We start from the raw sequence: 20,990 nt of genomic DNA on the forward strand, positions 1-20,990 counted from the left end.
GCGCCGATTTCAGTGACCTGTTCTAACTCCGATGAGCTCGCCTGTGCGAGGGAGGCGGGACTGCGTTCAAACCAACCAGTCACTGCGGTAGGACCAAACCCCACCCCATCTCTGTTGATCCGGGGGTGTGCGGTTGGGAAGAAAGCGGGTACTCGTAAGACGTTTTCTGCTTCGGCAAACGGGTTTGGAGAGGAGGTGGCGAATTTCTTCGGTCAGCTTTGGGTTATCCCTTCCCCAACCTGCAACCGCCGCCTACATAAACCTAGGCAGCTACCTCCAAACCCTAAATATGCCATCCCCAAATTGTTTTGGGTGAGGAAAGATCTATTCCACTCAAAGAAGTTTTCGGTCCAAGACTGCTTCCCGATTTCCTCTGTTATTCCATTTGATCCTACCCCTACCATCTTCAAAATCTCCGCCAAGGACCTTAGGTTTCCTAGATCGTTCGTTGAAGCTGTTAAGAGTGGGATGGAGAACCGTGGTCAGATGCCGCAGAGAAATCGCCGGCCACCACCGGGGAAGAAGCCCAATCCTCAGGAGGGGAAGTCTATTACCGCTGCGGTGGGCGCTGCCGGGAAACCAGGTCAGCAGGGGGCGATCAAGTCAAACCAGGGGAACCAAGCCCAAGTTGTCCCTCCGGCTGTCGCTGCCCCACCACCTCTCCCACCGCCCCCAGTGGTAAAGCCTCTTGATCCAAAATACAAAGATATGATCTGCTTGAATTGTAGTTGGCCTGGTCACTATGTGGGAAATTGTGTGGAGCCAAAAAAGTGTTTTATCTGCGCTAGGAACCATAACGTTAACAACTGCGCTGCCTGGGCAAAACCACAACCTGCTGCTACTTATTTTGGTAGTGCTTCTTCTGGACTGGGGTTTTAACATATTGAAGTTCCTGTGCAGCCGAGTCTAGTTGGCTAAATTACAAAAATTGTGTTGTTCTTAAGGTGGTCAAGGGAGAGGTTTCTGCCTCTGATCTGCTAACACAACTGAATGGAATCTTCTGTAAGAACAAGGAATGGCCATGGCAAATCAGAGAGCTGGAAAACAAGAAATTCCTATTATGGTTCCCACTTTGGAAGAATGTGGATGACCTAATTGAATTCCCTCCTTTTGAACTGCCTATTGCTGGAGTATCTGTTAAGATCTGTGAATGGGAAGGTATGCTGGATGAGTTTGGGGCACTTACTGAAGCCTGGGTGCAGATTGATGGTATCCCACCTAAGTGGTGTGGGTGGAAAGTCTTTGCCCAGATCATTGCTTGCTTTGGTATCCTTGTGGATGTGGACTGGAATGGTATTTTCAAGAGCTTTTATGAAAATAACAGTAAGGATGCTGAGGATAAAGAGGGCATGGAAGAAGACGATGATGAGGCAATTGATGAATTGGACAAGGCCAATTTTCGTACCAAGACAGATAACCCAACTAGCTCGAACAAAACCATATCTCAAGTGACTGCTTCTGCAGTGGAAGTCCATCCAGCTAGCCCAATTAACGCAATGCAAGTAATGATCTCTGGTCGCTTCAAAGCCTGGACACCAGTGAAAGTTGATGGAGATGAAACTGGACCAAATTCGAGGTTTGAAAAAACGGATGCTCTGTCAGTCTATTTGGACTACTGTTCCTAACAACTTAGCAAGTTTGAGATGGAGGAAGCTGATGTGGAGGAGGATAACATCAATATGGGAATGGAATGTTTACCAGAAGATCTAACTTTGGCAATGAATTCAGTTAAAAGATCACTACTTGATTCCCTGGAAAGAGCAGACACTGTGGTCAAGAAAAAAATCAACATCAAAAACTCACCTACCTGGGGCCCAGTGCTTGCTGATAAACCAAGGACCAGAACTCATGGGAATATTAAGATCATGGACAAGACAGCTGCATACATGGTGAAGAAGAATTTGGAAATACCAGCCACATTCAAAGGTAAATCATTTGCCATCCTTGATCCTAATGAACTTGCTTCTCATACTTCTAAAGTTGATTTATGCATTGGTAACAATGAGGAAGAACAAAAGAATATTATTCTTGACCTTATTAACAATGAGAAACTTAGATGCTTGCAATTTGCTGATGAAAATCCAGAGATTGTTCTCCTTGATAATTTAGATTTGTTGGAAGTGAATGACTCTACCCCTGTTTCTGGGCAAAAGGATACCCCAGATACTGAACCAATTGGCACTGTTGGTTCACTTGTGGAATGCCCTGCCTTGAAAACCAAGAAAAAGCCTTGTGGCTTATCCCATCCTCTTAAGTTTAAATGATAGGAGCTTTCTGGAACATTCGTGGTTTATGTCAACCTGCACTCTCCCCTACTGTTTAACCTTGTTGCTGATGTTTTTACAAAAATGCTCAAGAAAGCTACTTCTCAAAATGTAATTTCTGGGCTTCTACCCCATGTGATCCCTGGAGGTGTGGTTAGTCTGCAATATGCAGATGACACCATACTCTTCTTGGAAAATTCTACTCAGAAAGCAAGGAATTTTAAATGGCTTTTGTCATGTTTTGAAAACTTATCTGGTATGAAAATCAACATCCACAAAAGTGATCTCATGACTATAAATGTAGATGATGCAGTTGCTAGTGAGTTTGCTCAAAATTTCTGTTGTAAAAAAGGATCTTGTCCTATTAAGTATTTGGGAGTGCCTCTGCACTATGATAAATTAAAAAGAGAGGATCTCCAACCTATCATTGATAGAATCATTAAAGGGATATCTGGCTGGCTGGGGAGATACTTACTTATAAAGGAAAATTTATTTTGCTATGTGCTTGTGTGATTAGCATTCCTGCTTACTTGATGTCTGTGATCAAATTTCCTAAGTGGGCAATCAATGCCATTAACTCACAAATGGCTCACTTCTTTTGTGGAAATGTGGGTGATCAACACAAATACCACCTGGCTAACTAGGGCTTAATTGCTAGGAGGAAGGAGTTTGGAGGTTTGGGGGTACCCAATATTAAGGAATATAATATGGCATTGTTAGCTTCTTGGGGTAAAAGATTTTTTAATAACCCTGACTCAGATTGGTCTAAACTTCTCCTGTATAAATATAGAGTTAATTCCCCAAACCTCCTCTGGGCTAAAAGTGAAGGGGGCTCTACCTTTTGGAAGAGCATTACTTGGGCAATGGCAGCTGCAAAAACATTCTATAGATGGAAGCTGGGTGATGGAAAACCCATTAGTTTTTGGCATGATGTGTGGGTGGGGGATTGTTCCCTTAAAGTGCAGTTCTGGGACTTGTTTAGTATTTGTAACCAGGTTGATAGTACTGTAGCCCAAGTTTGGGTTGGGAATGATTTGAAATTAACATTTAGGATATGTGTTGACATGCTGGGGATGAATCGTTGGGATCAACTTGTCTATATGATCAAACAGTGCCCTCCATCATATGAAGTGGACATCCCCATTTGGGGGCTAGAACCTAGTGGGACTTTCTCAGTAAAATCTTTTTACAAACAGATCAATTTTGGTGGGATAGCTTCTAGTGTTAGTACAAAAATGTGGAGAATCCTATGTCCACAGAACATTCATATCTTCCTATGGCTTTGTATTCATAATAAGATACTTGCTAGAGATAATCTTGCGAAGAGAAGGGAAGTGGAAGATCCTTCTTGTTTATTTTGCTCTAAACCTGAAACTGTTCAACACCTGCTGTTTGACTGTGTGGTGGCCCAGCAAGTTTGGAACCTTGTTGTAGAATTTTTTAATATTGACAGCATATCTTTTTTTGGAAGAGTTATGTCCTTCTGGCATATGCATAAAGAAAAAGCTGTTTTAAATCTGACAACAACTGCTACCTTGTGGAGCTTGTGGAGACTGAGAAATGAATTTTGTTTTCAGGGACGCAAATGGAGAAGTGTGAAATGCATTCTTGCAAAACTAAGATATTATTTATACCAGTGGAAAGTTCTCTGCGACGATGGGCAAGCAACTCTGCTGCAACGATGCATCCTACTGCTGGACAAGCGGCGTGGGGAACTCCTCCGGATCGCTTGGAGATGAGGCTGGGGGAGACCAAGTGAGTAATCAGGACGCTGGAGAGGATGAAGCACTGAAGATCTGACTTGGACCCCGATCTTCTTCATTTTCCTGTTTTCTTGTTGGTTCTCTGGGACTTTCAGTGTTGGACAAGTTTGTGTCCTGGACAGGGTCTGTTCTGTTGGCTGTAGCCTTTATATTTTGAGTTAGATGCTCTGTATGGAAATCGATGCCTAAAACTTTGTAGTCTGTAAACTGGTTGCGGTCTGCTTCAATAAAATGGGGTAGGGGGGCAACCCCCTTTCATTCAAAAAAAGCATAGCTGCTTAGGGCTCGTTTGGTTAGATGACACCATATATTATAAATGAAATTACTGGTCAAAGTTAAATCACACAAACCAATGACGCCACATAAAAAGGGTTAGAAGGAGTTACTGGTACCTTCTCTTTTTCAGAAAAGGAGGATGACCCCCGGCCTCTGCATCAGGGAGATGCATGCGGCCATTTTATTGATTATTCTCGAGGACCTTACAAAGTAGAACAACAATACGCCTGAATCCGCCATTTTGGCAACATCTGCTGCTACTCCTATCCAAATGATGAAGGGGTGCAAGTTGGGCCACATACTCAAACCTCTCACCTAAGCCTAACATCTAAAGCCGGAGGCCCCGACCAAGCCATCTGCCGAGTCCGGGACTCAAACCGGTCCGACGCACTCACATGTGTCGTCGCCACCATCTTCCACTGGTCCATCTTCAGAGTAGATTGAGGTGACAACCTTGGCAGGTCCTCCGCCAACGACGCCACCACGACGCCAAACAATGACCTCCACCTACGCGAGACTTGGCAGGTCCTCTGCCATTGACGCCACCATGACGCCAGACGACGACCACCACCTACGCGAGTCCATCTCCAAGCAACGGACGTAAGTCCTTGCTAGAATAGGGCCGCACCACCACCGTCGCCCACCATCCACAAGCGCCACCCAACCCCAAGGTTCCCAAAGCGGCGCCTTCAAGAAGGGAACGGCGTCGTGAGCGCCGCCGCCACCCAACAAAGTTAGGGCTTTCTCCCGGGAGACCTGGTGGAAGGGGAAGTGAGGAGATCAGTCCATACCGACGCCTCCAAGGAGGGGAGCGACGCCCTCAGGCGTCGCCGTCGGCGCGGCCGGTCATGGCCGACCAGGGATTTCGCCTGGACTAGATCCCTGCCACCAGCAGCGCCTCCTGTACAGAACCGGCGACCAAGAGGAAGCGCGGCCCGACCAGGCTGGCCCGCACGCCGAACAGGGGAGGAGGGGAGGCACCAGATCGCGCGCACCGACCGCCGCAGAAGCCGCCGCCGACCGCCAATGACCATCGGATCCCGCCGCCCGCGTTGCCAGGACGCCAGATCCACCGCTCGTACGGCTGCTAGCCGGCCGAGCCTTGCCAATGGAGTCGCCGCTCCAGATTCGGGGTTCCCCACGCAGAGGCAGGGCAACCGAGGCCCCGCCGCCACCATCCTTGGCGCCCCGGGCTTGCCCGGTGGCTGCCTCAGGCGGCGGCGAGGAAGGCAAGGGGGGGGGGGGGAGGATAGGTTATTGCCACACTTACTCTTACAGTGGACTGTATGCCTACTTTTGTTTGAGAGTTGGGGGGCTTACCTGAAGAATATTGTGGATCAGCCAAAATATGTTCAATATATGTCTACCTGAAACATATCTTCTATCTGCTTTTCATAATCAGCATATGCAGCAGTTTCAGTACAAAGGGGATAATGTCTTTGTAAGCATGACGATTGTGGCATTAGCACTATCGTGATTCACACTGATATTAACTGCACTTGTGAGCTGGCTATTATTCACACTGATATTAACTTTAGTTCAACTAGCAAAGTGGCCCGCTCTTCGCGCGGGCTAGTATTTAATATCTGGTTGAAATAAGTTCATATTTACCAGTTCTTTGGGTTGGTCCTTAAGTGGAGATTTTAAGGATAAATGAACTTTACTACTGTAATGTTTCGGGGAAATATCTGAAGGATATGTTGTTGCTGAACTTTTTTAGTGCTACGTGCTCAAACCCACGTGTTTACCTAATGCAGCTGCAGTGATCTGTACATGATGTTTGGCTTGCTTGATAATCCCGTTCAGGCGTATTAAAGTATCTTATTTTTATTATATAATGTTTTCCCGAGAAGTATCATATGCATCAAATTTGTTTCAATATGAGTAATTTTGTAATGATTTTTTTTCATAGTCCCATGAAGTATATATTAGCTTGGATTTGTTTTTTAAAATTGCATCACAAACAATTACATAATTTATGATAAAAATACATATATGCACTATACTTCTTTCCCTAGATGATGTACATTAATCATAGGTGTTTTATTTGTAATTCATAGCTGTTTTTTAGAACAATTTATAGCTAATATTTGTGTTGTTTGTAGTTAAATAATTTTTTTGCTCGTGAATGATTAGGTTGGCTTTTATCCCAACAGGCTCACGTGGATGCAAAACCTCCCGATGGAGCATACTCCGGCAGCAACCTTTTTTGCTCCTAAATTAGTATCATCATGTCGACAAACCGCATGGAGGAGCCAAAGCATGCTCTTGGATGGATTTTAGTGGATGCAAACATGTAAAGCTGTTTTGTTCTACATGTACGTGAAGCTAAATGCAATTATGTGAAGCTGTTTTTTTACATGTACGTGAAGCTAGCTTGAAAGTACTATGGGCTGTTTTCTTTTACCCGGCTGATCTATCTTTTTTTAAAGGGTGTGGGGGCTGATTGATCACTTTTTAGGGACCGGGGGTCAATCCATTTGGCAGTTTTTTACACATACGTGAAGCTAGTTTGAATAGACTTAAAGTTGTTCTTTTTGTACATGTACGTGAAGCTAACTTGATTGCACTTGGGGCTGATGGGCCCTTTTTTTTTACATGGAGGCTTTTTTTGGGTCTTTTTTATGGAATGGATCAATCTGTTTTTTTAAGGGGGTGGGGGCCGATCGATCTAGCACAATGCTTAAAATGGTGAAACATCTTTTTAAGGAGTTTAAATGTTTCAAGGTTTTTTTTTTTTTTGCGGGGGAACGTTTCAAGGTTCCACGTAAAAAAAATTGGGCTACAGTTTTTTTTGAAGGTGGAGCACTCTTGGATCTAATAATCCAATAATTACGTACGTACAAGGTAAGGACAATAGCAGTTTTTTCTTTTTGATCTTATCGTATGGGCTAAGGATAGCTACAGGGTTTATCTGCAGGATATTTTTTCTTTTTCAGATCGAGCGGTCTTAGATCTAGTAAACAATTAATTAAGTACGTACAGGCTTACGGTAGCTGTAGTTTCTTTTCTTCTTGAGATGGGGAGCTCGGTAGTTGTAGTGTTTTTTTCCTTTTGAGATGGGGAGCTCCTAGATCTAATCCGTTAATTACATCTTTTAAGTTATGGGTCCACCAAATCAACGACCAGATGTTTCTAATTATCGTGGTAATTTCTAGTTTATTTATCTTTTTTCTGATTAACATTATCATGGTAATTTCTAGTTTATTTATCTTTTTTCTAATTAACCCGTCAAGCACTTTTTATATATAATAGATGGTTCTGAATCTGAAGAGTCTGGAAATAAGTGACTCAACTTTGTACTAAAGTTAGTACAAATTTGATTCACTTATTTTGGGACGGAGGGAGTACTATATTGCCTTCAATTTATAGTGCGGGCAACTTGGAGGAACACTTTTGTTGCTTCCGATTCCTAGAAGGCTGCAAGTAGTGGGAGTTTGGACTTTGAACAAGGTTTCTGCTCATGATATGGCATGATCATTTAGTTTTTCCTTGCATTCCCCAAGCAAATCTACGGAAAGTTGTGTCAAAAAGTTTGTTCATCTTTCTTATCTCAACAAATGAGGATGAATTGCTCATCCTTCTATTGATAATGTTTGATTGTAGCTGATCACCAAGGTCCTTGATTCTCACACTCAGACTTAACTGTTGTCAATCTGGTGTGGGTGTAGTGACCATTCTCCCTGGACTGAGGCTGTAGTATCAGCACAGCAGAGAGACACTTCAGTGACGGTGGCACCGAGTCAAGCATTTTAGGCTAACTAGTTAACATTTCCATGCTAGTATACGATAATGCGGCTCTTATTCTTTCCTTTTTCTGACATTAACTCCGCAAAACGTGGCATTGCACTAGACATTGTTAATTTGCTTGATTGACTGAGATATAGGAGTTGAATGGCTGAACCTATTACAACTTTGTTTACAGCTTCAATTCTGAAGAGTCAAGTACTTCCGTAATGCCCTTGTGTGGTCACATTTGATCTACACAAAACCGATATGTCTCCAGTTTCTGTTAAGCTATACCTAGTACTACATGTCTGTATTTGGATCTGCTATCTATCTGTCATCAACAAGGCCTTACCGAGTACTACAAGTAGAAGCAGCATAGCTCTCTGTCCAAATCCCCCTGGCAGCTAGCTGCGAGGCTCTTGAGCAACCGCCTCCAAATACTCTGTGCTGGAATCGTCCTCCTACCAGTGCCGCCGGCTGCAGCGAACGCCTCGAAATGCCAGCCAGATCCCCTGGCCTGGCAGCTTGCTGGGACAAGATGAAGAGGAGCGTTTCAAGGCAGCTAGCAATGGCGGTTGATGAAGGCGATGGATCTACTCTTCCTCTTGAGCGCCATGGTTGGATTTGGATGGAGCACACAGCAAGCTGAGCAAGAGCAATAGCAATGGTGGTTCCCTTCCCTTCCCTTCCCTTGTTGAGAGCAGAGTGTGCAGAGCAAAGCAATAATGGAGGAGGAGGAGCGGTGCCTTCCCTTGTTGTTACTGCTGTTGGATGCTGCCCATGGGCATGCCCTGCTGTGCAATAATGGAGGAGCGGTGCGGAAAATGCCAACGGAGGCCGAGCTCCAGTGAGCTCGGTATTTTGAAAAAATCAAAATTTATATTTCAAAGTTTCAGAAAAATTCAAAACAAAATTCCATGGTACTTAATAGATTTCTGCACGAACGTGTAAGAAAATTATTTGAATTTGTTGTGATTTGTAGGCTGTACAAAAAAAACAAAAATCCGGCCCAACAACAAAAAATATTGGCCCATTTTAGAAATATGTTTTTGTCTTTTTTCTGTACGCCACGTGTGAAAGTATTTGGTTTTGAATTTTTGCACAGACGCAATACACATGTGTGAAAATGTATACAAACAATTTCAAATTTTTTCACCTTGTGGAAATTTGTATTTTGAAAACGAGCTCCGTGGAGCTCGGCCTCCAAAAGCCTGCTGCTCACGGTCTTTCCTCTAGTCTCTGCTGCTACCTACCTTTGCAGTGCAGAGCAATAATGGAGGAGCAATGAACACGACCGAGTGCCCGAGTCTTCTGGATTTTTATGAGTTTTTCTAGTATTTTTTATGTCCCTCATGAAGCCTGACAACGAGTAAATTTCCGGTTAGATTTAAGTTCAAGTTTTAGTATCGGTTTAAACTAGACTATGTTTTGGTGGATAGTAATATAAATTTGTGCCAAATTTTGGTTTAGAAGTTTGTTTAAATTGAAACCATGTTCATCTGATCAATTTTGTTTTTTACTCTATTATATTAGGGGATCCACTAGGTCCGATCAACAGTTAGTGGAGTATTTTTACTTCACTAAGCTTTACTTGGCCACATACTCAACCACCCAAACATCACAATACTTGGAGGATAGAAGGAGGTTCCCCTGATCTACACTTCCACCAAACCGATTTGCGTTCCCCGGCTTCTACATCATCATCAACTTGTTACTCTTGGGTGTTTGACACCCTAGACAGAAGAGGTATCCTCAGAGCCACAATCCATTGTGGTGAAGCTTCGTGGTATCGTTGGTAGCCTTCAATTAAGTTGTGGAGATAGCCCCAACCTTGTTTGTAAAGGTTCAGTTGCCGCCTTCAAGGGCACAATAGTGGAATCACGGCATCTTCATTGTGTGAGGGCGTGAGGAGAATACGGTAGCCCTAGTGGCTTCTTGGGGAGCATCGTGCCTACACACCGCTCCAACGGAGATGTACTTCCTCTCAAAGGGTAGGAACTTCGGTAACACATCCTCGTCTCCACCGGCTCCACTCTTGGTTATCTCTTACCTTTACTTGTGCAAGCTTACATTGTGTTGTATCCCTTGCTTGCTTGTGTGCTTGTTATTGTTGCATCATATAGGTTGCTCACCTAGTTGCATATCTAGACAACCTACTTCGATGCAAAGTTTAATTTGGTAAAGAAAAGCTAAAATTGTTAGTTGCCTATTCAACCCCCCCCCCTCTAGTCAACTATATCGATCCTTTCATCCGGTCATAGCATCGTAGTGCTTAGGCGAAGCCCTGCACGGATCACATCACCATCACCGTCGCCACGCCGTCGTGCTGACGGAACTCTCCCTCGACCCTCTACTGGATCAAGAGTTCGAGGGACGTCATCGAGCTGAACGTGTGCTGAACACGGAGGTGTCGTACATTCAGTACTTAGATCGGTTGGATCGTGAATACGTTAGACTACATCAACAGCGTTAACCTAACTCTTCTGCTTTCGGTCTATGAGGGTACGTGGACGCACTCTTCTCGTGTTGTTGCTATGCATCTCCTAGGTAGATCTTGCGTGATCGTAGGAAAAAAATTGAAATTGCATGCTATGTTACCCAACAGTGGTATCAGAGCCAGGTCTATGCGTAGATGATATGCACGAGTAGAACACAAAGAGTTGTGGGCGATAATAGTCATACTGCTTACCACCAACGTCTTACTTTGATTCGGCGGTATTGTTGGATGAAGCGGCCCGGACCGACATTAGATGATCGCGTTCATGAGACTGGTTCTACCAACGTGCTTTGCACACAGGTGGCTGGCGGGTGTCTGTTTCTCCAACTTTAGTTGTATCGAGTTTGACTATGGTCGGTCCTTGTTGAAGGTTAAAACAGCACACTTGATGAAAAATCGTTGTGGTTTTGATGCGTAGGTAAGAACGGTTCTTGCTAGAAGCCCTTAGCAGCCACATAAAACTTGCAACAACAAAGTAGAGGACATCTAACTTGTTTTTGTAGGGCATGTTGTGATGTGATATGGTCAAGACGTGATGAGATATAAATTGTTGTATGAGATGATCATGTTTTGTAAAAGTTATCGGCAACTGGCAGGAGCCTTATGGTTGTCGCTTTATTGTATGAAATGCAATCGTCATGTAATTGTTTTACTTTATCACTAAGCGGTAGGGATAGTCATAGAAACAATAGTTGGCGAGACGACAACGACTCTACGATGGAGATCAAGGTGTCAAGCCGGTGACGACGAAGATCATGACGGTGCTTTGGAGATGGAGATCAAACGCACAAGATGATGATGGCCATATCATATCGCATATTTTGATTGCATGTGATGTTTATCTTTTATGCATCTTATTTTGCTTAGTACGGCGGTAGCATTATAAGATGATCCCTCACTAAATTTCAAGGTATAAGTGTTCTCCCTGAGTATGCACCGTTGCTACAGTTCATCGTGCCGAGACACCATGTCATGATCGGGTGTAATAAGCTCTACGTTCACATACAATGGTGCAAGCCAGTTTTGCACATGCGGAATACTCGGGTTAAACTTGACGAGCCTAGCATATGCAAATATGGCCTCGGAACACTAAGACCGAAAGGTCGAACTTGAATAATATAGTAGATATGATCAACATAGAGATGTTCACCATTGAAAACTACTCCATCTCACGCGTGATGATCGGACATGGTTTAGTTGATATGGGTCACGTGATCATTTAGATGACTAGAGGAGTGTCTATCTAAGTGGGAGTTCTTAAGTAATATGATTAATTGAACTTTAATTTATCATGAATTTAGTCCTGATAGTATTTGCATATCTATATTGTAGATCAATAGCTTGCGATGTAGCTCCCCGTTTATTTTTATATGTTCCTAGAGAAAAATAAGTTGGAAGATGATAGTAACAATGATGCGGACTGGGTCCATGATCCGAAGATTATCCTCATAGCTACACAGAAGAATTATGTCCTTGATGCACCGCTAGGTGACGGGCCTATTACAGGAGCAGATGCAGACGTTATGAACGTTTGGCAAGCTCGGTATGATGACTACTTGATAGTTTAGTGCGACATGCTTTACGGCTTAGAACTAGGACTTCAAAAATGTTTTGAACGCCACAGAGCATATAAGATGCTCCAAGAGCTGAAATTGGTATTTCAGACTCATGCCCGAGTCGAGAGGTATGAGACCTCTAACAAGTATTTTGCCTACAAGATGGAGGAGAATAGCTCAACTAGTGAGCATGTGCTCAGAATGTCTGAGTACTACAATCGCTTGAATCAAGTGGGAGTTAATCTTCTAGATAAGGTAGTGATTGACAGAATTCTCTAGTCACTATCACCAAGTTACTGGAACTTCGTGATGAACTATAATATGCAAGAGATGACGAAAATGATTCCTGGCCTCTTCATGATGCTGAAATTGGCAAAGATAGAAATCAAGAAAAGCATCACGTGTTGATGGTTGACAAGACCACTAGTTTCAAATAAGAAAGAAAGGGAACTTCAAGAAGAATGGAAAGCAAGTTGCCACTCCCATGAAGAAGCCCAAAGCTATACCCAAGCCTGAAACTGAGTGCTTCTACTGCAAAGGAAATGGTCACTGGAAGCGGAGCTGCCCCAAATACTTGGTGGATAAGAAGGATGGCAAAGTAAACAAAAAGTATATATGATATACATGTTATTGATGTGTACTTTACTGGTGTTCATAGTAGCCCCTGGGTATTTGATACTGGTTCAGTTGCTATGATTAAGAACTCGAAACAGGAGTTACAAAATGAACAGAGACTAGTTGAGGGCGAGGTAACAACGTGTGTTGGAAATGATTCCAAGGTTGATAAGATCACCATCGCATACTCCCTCTACCTTCGGGATTAGTATTGGAAATAAATAAATATTATTTGGTGTTTGCGTTGAGCATGAATATGATTGGATCATGTTTATTGCGATACTTTTATTCATTTAAGCCAGGGAATAGTTGTTGTTTTGACCTTCTATGGTCTTACATCCAATGTAAATGGTTTATTGCATCTCGATCGCAGTGATACACATAATATTGATGCCAAAATTTGCAAAGTTGATAATGATAGTGCAACATATTTGTGGCACTGCCGTTTAGGTCATATTGGTGTAAAGCGCATGAAGAAACTCCATGCAGATGGATTTTTGGAATCACTTGATTATGAATCATTTGATACTTGCGAACCATGCCTCATGGGCAAGATGACTAAAACTCCGTTCTCCGGAACAATGGAGCGAGCCAATGACTTATTGGAAATAAAACATACCGATGTATGGGGTCCAATAAGTGTTGAGGCTCGCGGCGGGTATCGTTATTTTCTTACCTTCATAAATGATTTAAGCAGATATGGGTATATCTACTTAATGAAACACAAGTCTTAAACATTTGAAAAGTTCAAAGAATTTTAGAGTGAAGTGGAGAATCATCGTAACAAGAAAATAAAGTTTCTACGATCTGATCGCGGAGGCGAATATTTGAGTTACGAGTTTGGCCTTTATCTAAAAACAATGTGGAATAAGTTTCACAACTCACGCCACCTGGAACACCACAGCGTAATGGTGTGTCCGAACGTCGTAATCGTACTTTACTGGATATGGTGCGATCTATGATGTCTCTTACGGATTTGCCATTATCGTTTTGGGGTTATGTATTAGAGACAGATGCATTCACGTTAAATAGGGCACCATCTAAATCTGTTGAGACGACACCATATGAATTGTGGTTTGGCAAGAAACCTAAGCTATCGTTTCTTAAAGTTTGGGGCTGCGATGCTTATGTGAAAAAGCTTCAACCTGATAAGCTCGAAACCAAATCGGAGAAATTTTTCTTCATAGGATACCCAAAGGAAACTGTTAGGTACACCTTCTATCACAGATCCTAATGCAAGATATTCGTTGCTAAGAATGGATCCTTTCTAGAGAAGGAGTTTCTCTCGAAAGAAGTGAGTGCGAGGAAAGTAGAACTTGATGAGGTAATTGTACCTTCTCCCGAGGAAAGTAGAACTTGATGAGTTGTAAGGTATGAAGTTGAGTAAGACTGAAAACCCAACCACGGCAGAAAATAGAAAGAGAATGAAAGTCATTCCCTATGCCTCAACCATAGGTTCTATAAAGTATGATATGTTGTGTACCAGACCTATTGTGTACCTTGCCATGAGTTTAGCAAAGGGGTACGATAGTGATCCAGGAGTGGATCACTGGATAGCGGTCAAAGTTATCCTTAGTTACCTAAAAGGACTAAGGAAATATTTCTTGGTTATGGAGGTAGTAAAGAGTTCGTCGTAAAGAGTTACGTCGATGCAAGCTTTTACACCGATCTGGATGACTCCGAGTCTCAATCTGGATACATATTGAAATTGGGAGCAATTAGCTAGAGTAGCTCCATGCAGAGCATTGTAGACATAGAAAATTTGCAAAATACATACGGCTCTGAATATGACAGACCCGTTGACTAAACTTCTCTCACAAGCAAAACATGATCACACCTTAGTACTCTTTGGGTGTTAATCACATAGCGATGTGAACTAGATTACTGACTAGTAAACCCTTTGGGTGTTAGTCACATGGCGATGTGAACTAATCACATAAAGATGTGAACTATTGGTGTTAAATCACATGACGATGTGAACTAGATTGTTGACTCTAGTGCAAGTGGGAGACTGAAGGGAATATGCCCTAGAGGCAATAATAAAATTGTTATTTATATTTTCTTATATCATGATAAATGTTTATTATTCATGCTAGAATTGTATTAACCGGAAACTTAGTACATGTGTGAATACATAGACAAAACAAAGTGTCCCTAGTATGCCTCTACTTGACTAGCTCGTTAATTAAAGATGGTTAAGTTTCCTAACCATAGACATGTATTGTCATTTGATGAACGGGATCACATCATTAGAGAATGATGTGATGGACAAGACCCATCCATTAGCTTAGCATAATGATCGTTAAGTTTTATTGCTATTGCTTCCTTCATGACTTATACATATTCCTCTGACTATGAGATTATGCAACTCCCGAATACCATAGGAACACCTTGTGTGCTATCAAACATCACAACGTAACTGGGTAATTATAAAGATGCTCTATAGGTGTCTTCGAAGGTGTTTGTTGGGTTGGCATAGATCTAGATTAGGATTTGTCACTTCGAGTATCAGAGAGGTATCTTTGGGCCCTCTCGATAATGCACGTCACTATAAGCCTTGAAAGCAATGTGACTAATGAGTTAGTTATGGGATGATGCACTATGGAACAAGTAAAGAGACTTGCCGGTAAAGAGATTGAACTAGGTATGATGATACCGACGATCGAATCTCGGGCAAGTAACATACCGATGACAAAGGGAATAATGTATGTTGTTATGCGGTTTGACCGATAAAGATCTTCGTAGAATATATAGGAACCAATATGAGCATCTAGGTTCCGCTATTGGTTATTGACCAGAGATGTGTCTCGGTCATGTTTGTATAGTTCTCGAACCCGTAAGGTCCGCACGCTTAACGTTCGATGACGATTTGTATTATGAGTTATGTGTTTTGGTGACCAAAGTTTGTTCGGAGTCCCGGATGAGATCACGGACATGACGAGGAGTCTCAAAATGGTCGGGAGGTAAAGATTCATATACTGGAAGGTTGTATTCGGACATCGGAATGGTTCCAAATGATTTGGGTATTTTTCCGAAATACCGAGGGGTTACCGGAACCCCCGGGGGAAATCATGGGCCATGGGAGAGAAGAGGGGACAGCCCACAAGGGGGAGCCCCTCCCCCAAGGGGAGTCCGAATAGGAAGGGGAGGGGGCGCAGACCCCTTTACCTCTTCCTCTCCTCTCCTTCCCCCTTTCCCCCTCCGTTGGAAGGAAGGGGGCGAATAGTACTAGGAGTCCTAGTCAGTCCCCCCCTATGGCGCGACCCTTGGCCGGCCTCCTCCCTCTCCTTCTTTATATATGGGGGCAGGGGCACCCCATAGCACAACATTTATTCTCTTAGCCGTGTGCGGTGCCCCCCTCCACAGTTTACTCCTCCGGTCATAGCATCGTAGTGCTTAGGCGAAGCCCTACGCGGATCACATCACCATCACCGTCGCCACGCCGTCATGCTGGCGGAACTCTCCCTCGACCCTCTACTGGATCAAGAGTTCGAGGGACGTCAAGCTGAACGTGTGCTGAACACGGAGGTGTCATACGTTCGGTACTTGGATCGGTTGGATCGTGAAGACGCTCGACTACATCAACCGCGTTAACCTAATGCTTCCGCTTTCGGTCTACGAGGGTACGTGGACACACTCTTCCCGTCTCGTTGCTATGCATCTCCTAGATAGATCTTGTGTGATCATAGGAAAAAAAATTGAAATTGCATGCTACGTTACCCAACACTAGCTAGCAAAACCATAATTATGTTGGGGAACGTAGCAGAAATTCAAAATTTTCCTACGTGTCACCAAGATCTATCTATAGAGAGACCAGCAACGAGGGGAAGGAGAGTGCATCTACATACCCTTGTAGATCGCTAAGCGGAAGCGTTCAAGTGAACGGGGTTGATGGAGTCGTACTCGTCGTGATTCAAATCACCGATGACCAAGTGCCGAATGCACGGCACCTCCGCGTTCAACACACGTACAGCCCGGTGGCGTCTCCCACGCCTTGATCCAGCAAGGAGAGAGGGAGAGGTTGAGGAAGACTCCATCCAGCAGCAGCACAACGGCGTGGTGGTGGTGGAGGAGCGTGGCTATCCTGCAGGGCTTCGCCAAGCACCGCAGAAGAGGAGGAAGAAGAGATGCAGGGCTGCACCAACGAGAGATCGAATCACACGTGTGTTATGGGCAGCCCCATGCCTCACTATATATAGGGGAGAGGGAGGAGGGTGTGCCCCCTCTAGGGTTCCCACCCCTAGGGGGGCGGCAGCCCTAGATGGCAAAGGGGTTGGCGGCCAAGAGGGGAGAGGGGAGGGAGGCGCAGCTAGATGGGCCCTAAGGCCCATCCCCTTTAGGGTTTGCCCCCTTCCCACCTCTTAGGCGCCATGGGCCCTTGTGGGAGGCGCACCAGCCCACTAAGGGGCTGGTCCCTCACCACTCTTGGCCCACGCAACCTTCTGGGGTTGGTGGCCCCACTTGGTGGACCCCCGGGACCCTCCCGGCGGTCCCGGTACATTACCGATAAACCCCGAAACTCTTCCGGTGACCAAAACAGGACTTCCCATATATAAATCTTTACCTCCGGACCATTCCGGAACTCCTCGTGATGTCCGGGATCTCATCCGGGACTCCGAACAACATTCGGCAACCACATACAAACTTCCTTTATAACCCTAGCGTCATCGAACCTTAAGTGTGTAGACCCTACGGGTTCGGGAGACATGCAGACATGACCGAGACGATCTCCGGTCAATAACCAACAGCGGGATCTGGATACCCATGTTGGCTCCCACATGTTCCACGATGATCTCATCGGATGAACCACGATGTCAAGGACTTAACCAATCCCGTATACAATTCCCTTTGTCTAGCGGTACGATACTTGCCCAAGATTCGATCGTCGGTATCCCGATACCTTGTTCAATCTCGTTACCGGCAAGTCTCTTTACTCGTTCCGTAACACATCATCCCGTGATCAACTCCTTGATCACATTGTGCACATTATGATGATGTCCTACCGAGTGGGCCCAGAGATACTCTTCGCTTACACGGGACAAATCCAGTCTCGATTCGTGCCAACCCAACAGACCTATTTCGGAGATACCTGTTAGTGTACCTTTATAGCCACCCAGTTAACGTTGATCGTTTGGCACACCCAAAGGCACTCTACGGGGTATCCGGGAGTTGCACAATCTCATGGTCTAAGGAAATGATACTTGACATTAGAAAAGCTTTAGCATACGAACTACACGATCTTGTGCTATGCTTAGGATTGGGTCTTGTCCATCACATCATTCTCCTAATGATGTGATCCCGTTATCAACGACATCCAATGTCCATGGTTAGGAAACCATAACCATCTATTGATCAACGAGCTAGTCAACTAGAGGCTTACTAGGGACATGGTGTTGTCTATGTATCCACACATGTATCTGAGTTTCCTATCAATACAATTATAGCATGGATAATAAACGATTATCATGAACAAGGAAATATAATAATAATCAATTTATTATTGCCTCTAGGGCATATTTCCAACACCCACTTGCACTAGAGTCAATAATCTAGTTCACATCGCCATGTAATTAACACTCACAGGTCACATCGCCATGTGACTAACACCCAAGAGTTTACTAGAGTCAGTAGTCTAGTTCACATCACTATGTGATTAACACTCAATGAGTTCTAGGTTTGATCATGTTGCTTGTGAGAGAGGTTTTAGTCAACGGGTCTGAACCTTTCAGATCCGTGTGTGCTTCACAAATCTCTATGTCATCTCCTAGATGCAGCTACCACGTTCTATTTGGAGCTATTCCAAATAACTGTTCTACTATACGAATCCAGTTTACTACTCAGAATAATCTGGATTAGTGTCAAAGTTTGCATCGGCGTAACCCTTTACGACGAACTCTTTTACCACCTCCATAATCGAGAAAATTCCTTAGTCCACTAGTTACTAAGGAGAACTTTGACCACTGTCCTGTGATCCGTTCTTGGATCACTCTTGTATCCCTTGACTGACTCATGGCAAGGCACACTTCAGGTGCGGTACACAGCATAGCATACTGTAGAGCCTATGTCTTAAGCATAGGGGACGACCTTCGTCCTTTCTCTCTATTCTGCCGTGGTCGAGCTTTAAGTCTTAACTTCATACCTTATAACTCAGGCAAGAACTCCTTCTTTGACTGATCCATCTTGAACAACTTCAAGATCATGTCAAGGTATGTGCTCATTTGAAAGTACCATTAAGCGTTTTGATCTATCCTTATAGATCTTGATGCTCAATGCTCAAGTAGCTTAATCCAGGTTTTCCATTGAAAACACTTTCCAAATAACCCGATATGCTTTCCAGAAATTCTACGTCATTTCCGATCAACAATATGTTAAAACATATACTCATCAGAAATTCTATAGTGCTCCCACTCACTTCTTTGGAAATACAAGTTTCTCATAAACTTTGTATAAACCCAAAATCTTTGATCATCTCATCAAAGTGTACAATCCAACTCCGAGATGCTCACTCCAGTCCTCAGAAGGATAGCTGGAGCTTTGCATACTTATTAGCATCTTTCAGGATTGACAAAAACCTTCCGGTTGTATCACATACAACCTTTCCTCAAGAAAAACGTCGAGGAAACAATGTTTTGACATCCTTTCTGCAAGATTTCATAAATAATGCAGTAATCGCTAATATAATTCCAACAGACTCTTAGCATCGCTATGAGTGAGAAAAGTCTCATCATAGTCAACTCCTTGAACTTGTCGGAAAGAACTTAACGACAAGTCGAGCTTTCTTAATGGTGACATATACCATCATTGTCCGTCTTCCTTTTAAAATCCATCTGTACCCAACAGCCTTACGACCATCAAGTAGTTCTTCCAAAGTCTACACTTTGTTTCCATACATGGATCCTCTCTCGGATTTTATGGCCTCGAGCCATTTATTGGAATCCGGGCCCACCATCGCTTCTCCATAGCTCGTAGGTTTATTGTTGTCTAGCAACATGACTTCCAAGACAGGATCACGTACCACTCTGAAGTAGTACTCATCCTTGTCATCCTACGAGGTTTGGTAGTGACTTGATCTGAAGTTTCATGATCACTATCATAAGCTTCCACTTCAATTGGTGTAGGTGCCACAGGAACAACTCTTTGTGCCCTGCTATACACTAGTTGAAGTGACGGTTCAATAACCTCATCAAGTCTTCACCATCCTCCCACTCAATTCTTTCGAGAGAAACTTTTCCTCGAGAAAGGACCCGATTCTAGAAACAATCCCTTATTGCTTTAGGATCTGAGACAGGAGGTATACCCAACTGTTTTGGGTGTCCTATGAAGATGCATTTATCCGCTTTGGGTTCGAGCTTATCAGCCTGAAACTTTTTCACATAAGCGTCGCAGCCCCAAACTTTTAAGAAATGACAGCTTAGGTTTCTCTAAACCATAGTTCATACGGTGTCTTCTCATCGGAATTACGTGGTGCCCTATTTAAAGTGAATGTGGTTGTCTCTAATGCCTAACCCATAAACTATCGTGGTAATTCGATAAGAGACATCATGGTATGCATCATATCCAATAGGGTGCAGTTATGATGTTCGGATACACCATCACACTATGGTGTTCCAGGCTGTATCAGTTGTGAAACAATTTTCACAATGTCTTAATTCTGTGCCAAACTCGTAATTCAGATATTCACCTCTATGATCATATCATAGATCTTTTATCCTCTTGTCACGACGATCTTTCAACTTCACCCTGAAATTACTTGAACCTTTCAATAATTCAGACTCGTGATTCATCAAGTAAATATACTCAACATCTACTCAAATCATCTGTGAAGTAAGAACATAACGATATCCACTACATGCCTCAGCACTCATTGGACTGCACACATCAAAATGTATTACTTCCAGCAAGTTGCTTTCTAGTTCCATTTTACTGAAAACGAGGCTTTCAGTCATCTTGCCCATGTGGTATGATTTGCATGTCTCAAGTGATTCAAAATCAAGTGAGTTCAAACGGTCCATTTGCATGGAGTTTCTTCATGCATATACACCAATAGACATGGTTCGCATGTCTCAAACTTTTCAAAAACGAGTGAGCCCAAAGATCCATCAACATGGAGCTTCTTCATGCGTTTTATACCGATATGACTTACGTGGCAGTGCCACAAGTAGGTGGTACTATCATTACTATCTTTTGGCATGAACATGTGTATCACTATGATCGAGATTCAATAAACCATTCATTTTAGGTGTAAGACCATTGAAGGTATTATTCAAATAAACAGAGTAACCATTATTCT

The sequence above is a fragment of the Triticum urartu genome, chromosome 6, assembly GCF_003073215.2.
Source record: "Triticum urartu cultivar G1812 chromosome 6, Tu2.1, whole genome shotgun sequence".
NCBI lineage: Eukaryota > Viridiplantae > Streptophyta > Magnoliopsida > Poales > Poaceae > Triticum > Triticum urartu.